Source organism: Papaver somniferum, chromosome 2 (genome assembly GCF_003573695.1).
Source record: "Papaver somniferum cultivar HN1 chromosome 2, ASM357369v1, whole genome shotgun sequence".
In the NCBI taxonomy this organism is placed as follows: Eukaryota; Viridiplantae; Streptophyta; class Magnoliopsida; order Ranunculales; family Papaveraceae; genus Papaver; species Papaver somniferum.
The window spans coordinates 31,893,559-31,900,365 of NC_039359.1; the positions used below are offsets into that span (position 1 = coordinate 31,893,559).

The following is a 6,807-nucleotide window of genomic DNA, read 5'->3' on the forward strand; positions in this document are numbered from 1 at the left end:
TCACATTTATATTTGTGGAGTACACGAATCAATATGAGACACATTAGGAACACACCACGATAATTCCATTCGTTCCCTTAAAAAAATACTTTTTCTTATCTCCTCCTAACGATGGGAAGACTGTCTCATTACAATGACAACCCGCAAATCTAGCGGTAAGAGATCTCCTTCCAAAGGTTTTAAAATGCGGATAATTGTTGGGAACTCATTTCCAACATAACTACTTAACAGTTTTGCAGACCCATCATAGTACGATGTGGAGTCGTAATGACACATATATAGTGAAACCAAAAATACGTAAGAACACGAATATCAGGCTTAAATCCAGTTACCAACTGGTACGCATAAAAGGTTGACTGATATTGGGTTCTAAAACGAATTAAGTAAAGATGCGTCAATATTGCATATTCTCGAAGAAGTTAAAGGTAGGTTTGTACGCATAACCATGCCTTAGGCACCATCTGTAACCTTTGATGATAGACTTTGCGAGACCTTTGGGTATATGATACTCTGCATCGATCCTATTAAACATGCAATAACCATCAAGTCCTTTTGATGTAAACTCGCTAGCATTTACAAGGGGTGGTGATCCCTTACATGTAAAATATGTGCTAGTAGTTATTCAAACGCAAATTTCTTGGGAACTATAATTAGTCCAAAATGTCAAAACATTCACCAGAGCCATAAGTCACTTTAATGGTCCGCATTCTGCATGAATATTTTTCTGAATTTCACCTTGTTTTCTTTGTAATATGTAAATTTTACCATTTGCATCTTAGGATGGTCTCGATCCTGTTTTACTGAAAAATTTGTAAAAATGAGTGATATGCTTTCTTACCTAAAAACATAATGGGAAGGGGGTTGTGCATCTAGTACTTTAGAAACACTTATTGAGAGATATGTTGTCACTTCGCATTCTGTCAATCTTTTTCCCATTGTCTCGTCCACTCACAGTGATGTACGTATGATTCCTTTCAAAATGAAACATCATGTCACAACCAAAGTGCCTTTATGGTTATGTCAAAGCCTGTATGAGTCAATTCCCAACATTTCATCGTCGGAGTCAATAAGGATTCAATAATGCAAATACTATAGTGATTTACATTTCACTAGATTGACTCATTAGTTTCTCTAAGATATATTTCCTTCAAAATATACTAGAGACTATAAAAGATGCAATCAATAACATTCTCATCATTGTGAGTTTCCATATGATATCCACTTGCATGGGCCTCTTTGGAATTTAACAAGGTGATTAGCTCTCGGCACATATAGGGCTTTTGTGACTTTTAATCTTTGTTCCATCTTGGAAACAAAATTTGAGCAGTGTTGTGCTCGATGATCCAATCCTCGTAGTCACATTATAGGGAAATAGTTCAACAACTAGTTTAAATTCCTTAAGCTGGTGGAAGGGAAACCACAATCTATTAGACATTGAATCTTGAGATATTAAATAAGTGGTGTGGCCTTATTAGTAAAAAAAGTGAGATTCAACTCAAGTAATTTAGAGTGAGCATATGTTACATTTTAGGGGGGGATGATATATTTTTCATCCGGATATATCTCAAGTGTATTAGAAAATTTATGTCTCGTGAGAATGATGTACTTTTCATTCCATAAGCGCAGACATTGGATCTAGTTCAATTAAATAATGGGTGAAAAACAGATATAGACCTGTTTTTTTTTTTTGAGGGTTACAACCATAGGCCAGTTTTTTGAAATTTTCAAATCTAGGCCGATTTTGACCGTTTTATTGAAAAAAACGGCTAACTGTGGTTGTCCACATTTTTGGCACCGTTAGTATAGGGTAAATATACTTTTAAGCCCTTAAATCATTGAGTTTCATAATTAACTCAGTCTCAATCACTAATTTTCATCGTTAACTCTGTCCATCCATACTTCCCTATTCACTTCTTTGAGTTCATAGACCTTATCCTTCTCATCTTATCACCCATAGCTAACTGAATGCAAAAGACCAAGGCATAGCTGCAAAAACATCAGTCTCAGAAACATGCTAATAGAAAACAATAAATACAAACGACAAGGCGTGTCTGAAGCTGATATAAGAACCATCGTTTCTTTATTATGCTATGGTGTTCGGCTCGAGGAGATTGCATCAACGAAGGACATTGAAGTAGATATAACTCTCACTGATGAACTTGGTGACAAGTTTTGGGATGAAAACTCAAGATGCGGATAAGTTACAAAGAGGTTACGAGATAGAATGCGCATTCGTATAATCCAACAGACTTCTTGGAAGGTAAAACCAGATCATCAATAGACTCAAAAGTTTTAAGTGATTTGTTAGCCAATATTGAAGATGAAGACGTGGTTGTCGATTTTGATGTCGTTGATAACAGTTTCGTAGTTCACAAATTGGTTAAGGCAAGGTAGGCATCTGAACCCACAATTCCATCACCAACTTCTGTAGCTCCTTGAAACCTGCTCAAAATCAAAAACACAAAAACCCATGACACCAGTTTTGTTCATCATTAGCAGCAACGTCATCACCACCATTCTTGAGCCATTTGTGCTGCTTCTTCTCAAGATTTCCATCCAATACCGTCACCAATTGCACCCCTGAATTCATAACCAAACCACAATATCCATAAATTATTGTACAACTTCAATATCGACCATTAAAAATTACTCTTCAACTCAAATCTCCGAGACTCAATAACCACAGAATTTAACTCTTCTTTAGTACCACCATATCAACATCATTCACCATCTGTTTTCTCATTTCTTGGAAAGAACAAATTCTCTGTTTCCTTGTAAGTGAATTCATACACATTAATTCATCACCACCAACAGCAGTTTCATCTTTATCTGTTTAAACCACAACAAATTCCTCAACCATCTGTTACAACAAACTCAACAACAACTACAACCACTCCAATTGAATTTCCGGCCAACAAAACCTATTAGAGTCTTCCTCCATCATAAACCTATCTGAGTCCAACCAAATTTGCTGCTTAAAACAATGGTAACACAAATTAGAGTGACAAAACTCGAAACGGAAGAAAACCCAATTCATATCAGAGTATCAATTGTTATATTTCAATACAATTTCTAAAACACCCAATAAAATCCCCAAACTTATGAAACCCTAAGTTTTCAATTTAGCTAAAATTCAAGAAGAACTGAAGCTTAAGTAGGAAATAGAAGAATGATTCATACCTAATTCAGTAATAATCACTAATTTCTCCGGATACTCATTAATTTTGATCGAAACTTATAAAAAATTGATCAAATTTTTTGGTATTTATCATTATTAGATATAACAGGGGATGAAGAAGAAGGAAACAGTGGTGATGGTCGTTGTACTGGTAGTGGAATGAGTGAGGGTAGTGCTGAACTGAAGGGACGTGGTAGACATTCTCTGAATCTGAAGAAAATGGAGTCGGAAGAAGATTGTGCTGCCGGTGTTTATGTGAAGAAGATGGTGTTGCTGGTGCTTATGAAGAAGAGAGGAAAATGTGAGCACATATATCAGAGCATGCATCTAAATAAGATGGTGTCGCCGGTGATTACGTTGGATCTCATAGATATGTGCTCTTATAAGATGTATGGACAAAATAAATACACGTGCCACTATTAATTTTGTCTAATCTAAGCCGTTGACTTTCATTAAGATTGACACAGATGAGATTCATACTTAACCTTGCAACAGGTGGCGACTTTCAATTTCGTTTAATTTAAGTCGTTAATTATTTCTGATATCTACACTTGTTTCAGATCAAACGTCCTGCTCCATACACATTTATAAGGGTATAAGGGTAAAGTGTGCATCATTAACTCATCTCATCTGAGGATAAATTGACCGAATTGACCGAGAAATTGACAAAAATAACGAATTTGGATGGAATTATGGATGAAGGCCTAGATTTGCAAAGTTGAAAAAAACGGGCCCATGGTTGTCTTTCGGGTTGAAAAATAGGTCTATATCTGTTTATAATCCTTAAATGATCAATTGGCCAGGCAAAGTTCTCTTTGTCATTAAAGTTGATGTCTAAAGTATGACCTTCCTATGGAAATCAGTTGCTACTATGGTACCCGCATTACATTGCTTGTACCAATACCAGTAAGAAGATTCATTCCCAACTCTTTGGTGAGAGATAGAATTACATCTTAGCTTCATCCTATGTCTAATTGATACTTGTACTTTAGTGTCATTACTGCTGGGAAAAATAGTATATCTTTGTCTCATAATATATGTCCCTTTTCACATGCTTCATATGAGTCGGTACGTCTAACCCTCGTTACATCGGGGTTCATTCCATTTTCAATTTTACTACATTTAGCTTAATTTGAGAAATTTCTTTATCTCAACAGGCCAAGAGAATCTCACTACACATGTCAACCAATTACTTTAGGTTGAATAGATTACTAAAGATAGTTTTCTTGTTGTCATACTTCAACATATACTGGTTTATCAGTATCATGGATGAGGTAGAGAAATGGAAATTTTCCGACTCATATCACCTTTTGTGAGTTCTTCCACAAAAAATGGAATACATGTGATTTTATTTGTAACGTATCTTTTGAAACTACCGACTCTTTAATAGTCGAGCAAGTGGATTACATCCCAAGAAACATTCAAATTTGGGGAGAAAATATCATGTACACAATAATTGTGCTCAAGTACTTCTAAACCCCAAATAAATACATTGGTATCGAGTTAGTACAACCAATTCAACTAAATAATCGAGTTGGTACAAAAGACATCATTCAACTATAGCCAATATCATACTCAAGAGAACAAAGCAACATTAAGACCAAAATTCTTAATGATCTAGATCAACAATCATAATTTAAATTGATCGTTTATATGACATGGACTTATCTTAAAAAAAAAAACAGAACTAGGCATGTTCTAAAATATAAAATAATCCCATCAGGTATTCAATGTAAAAACCCACGTTAGTTTTGGTTACATACCTTATACGACGGTTCCTATTGTGTATATACAAAACCAGAACAGTTTTGGTCGCGCACGCCCCAAAAGCAGAAGAACAGGCCAGGACGCAACTGGAACTTGGGTCGGAACATGACATGACATGATGGACCGGGTCGCACTGGGCCGGTTTGACCTGGACCGGACAGCTGGGTCAGAAGAGTTCAGAATCAGACACATGGGTCGGAAGAGTTTAAAATCAGACAGATGGATCAGAACAATTCAGAATCGGACAGATGGGTCGCAACAGTTCAGAATCGGACAAATATTACAGTTCAGATCTGGGACGGGATTTCTTTCTCTTCTCGGAGCTCAAGCATACGGGTTTTCTTCCCCAGATTTCCCCCGATCTAAATCTAGATCCGCAAGCACAAATCCCAAATTACAAAACGATTAAGATTAATTATTAACCAAAGTAATTTCTGTTTAATACATACGCATACGAAATACCAAAATAAATCAAAATAATTCTTGATTAGTACATACACAATACAATACCAAAATAATAATCATGAAAATAACTCTTGATTATAAATTTTTAATCAAAATAGTCCCTAATTCCTGATTAAATCAATTTTCGCCGTAAATTTAATATACCCAAAATTGAAATCACAAAACAGAGCAGATTCCAAAAATGAAATCAAAAATAGGGAAAAGGAGGAAGAAAAAAAAAGGGGGACAAAACAGATCCAACTTATTTGATTTGATTCCAGCGATTTCAACATTAACTTGATGTTAATTACAATACTGTATTGATGTAAATCGTCCGCGTAGAAAAAAAAATATATATACCAATCGAATCTAGCTCTGCGGTATAGTATTGTGCATGATAATGTTTTGTAGTATAAAGGATAAGGAAAGAGGAAGAGAAAGATTCTATATTGATTAGAGTTCTATATGTTACATGGATATAATACATGTATATACATGGAGATGTGAAAACTAAAAGACGTATGTTTTGGGCCGTACATCTATTTGGATATAAGCCCTACAACACTATATTCTTAACTAAGAGAGAATTTTGTGTATGTATTTTAATATAACAACAATTTATAGGAGGATATTTGATTGACGCATTTGGAAACATGTAAAACTTTGTATTCACAATTAAAATATGAAACTGTTTGGTGTTATTCACTTTGGTAATTCCTAATTTGGAAAGAAAACGAGTGAAACTCTTTCGCAACAGAGAAGAATGCACTCTTATTGAGTCGTGTAAGATTCAGTGGTTCTTGCACGTTAAGAAACCACGTAAAATAAATGGTTCTTTTTCATTGAATCCGGCTATGGTATTGATGAGTGCCAAATAATGTATATATTTATCCCTTTTTGTTGGCAATTTAACTCATCTTTTATGCATTAATTCTACATTTTATCCCATATTCTGTATTTTCATTGTTTTCAAGAATAAATATTTTTCTTACTTAATTTTTCATTTTTTAGGTAGTAAATAAAGATTGGATGAGTTGCGGAGCAAGAAGAGCAGAAAAGTGGTGAAAAGCCGGGAGGAATTACGCAAGGAAGCCGCAAAGAATGGAGCGCACGTCCAAAAAGCTGGAAATGGGCTCAAGAAGAAGAAAGTTGTTCTTAAAGAAGAAGTGGGCTCAAGGTTTTCCAAGCCCAAACTCATTTCCCAAACCCATATTCTATACCCAAAAGCCTAAAACCCAAATCCATACCCGCTTGCGTCTTCAGCCGTCAGATCAGTTCTCAGAAGAATCCGACGGTCGCTCCCTTGCTGTGCATCGAAGTTGGATATCTCCGCCTAACACTACAACACCTAACTCCATCTTGCGTCGTTGATTTTGTTGTATTATATAATCCAGCGGTCGTTACAAGCTTCACTTCAT

At 35.4% G+C, this 6,807-nt stretch overlaps 1 long non-coding RNA gene across 1 annotated transcript; it reads right to left on the reverse strand.

Annotated features, from left to right (window-relative positions):
- Nucleotides 1–1,987: 1,987 nt before the first annotated feature.
- Nucleotides 1,988–3,617, reverse strand: LOC113347292. Its single transcript, XR_003358871.1, has 2 exons — nucleotides 3,181–3,617; nucleotides 1,988–2,971 (listed from the first exon to the last, which is right to left on the reverse strand). It is a non-coding gene; the product is annotated as an uncharacterized LOC113347292 (long non-coding RNA).
- Between the last annotated feature and the right edge of the window lie 3,190 nt (nucleotides 3,618–6,807).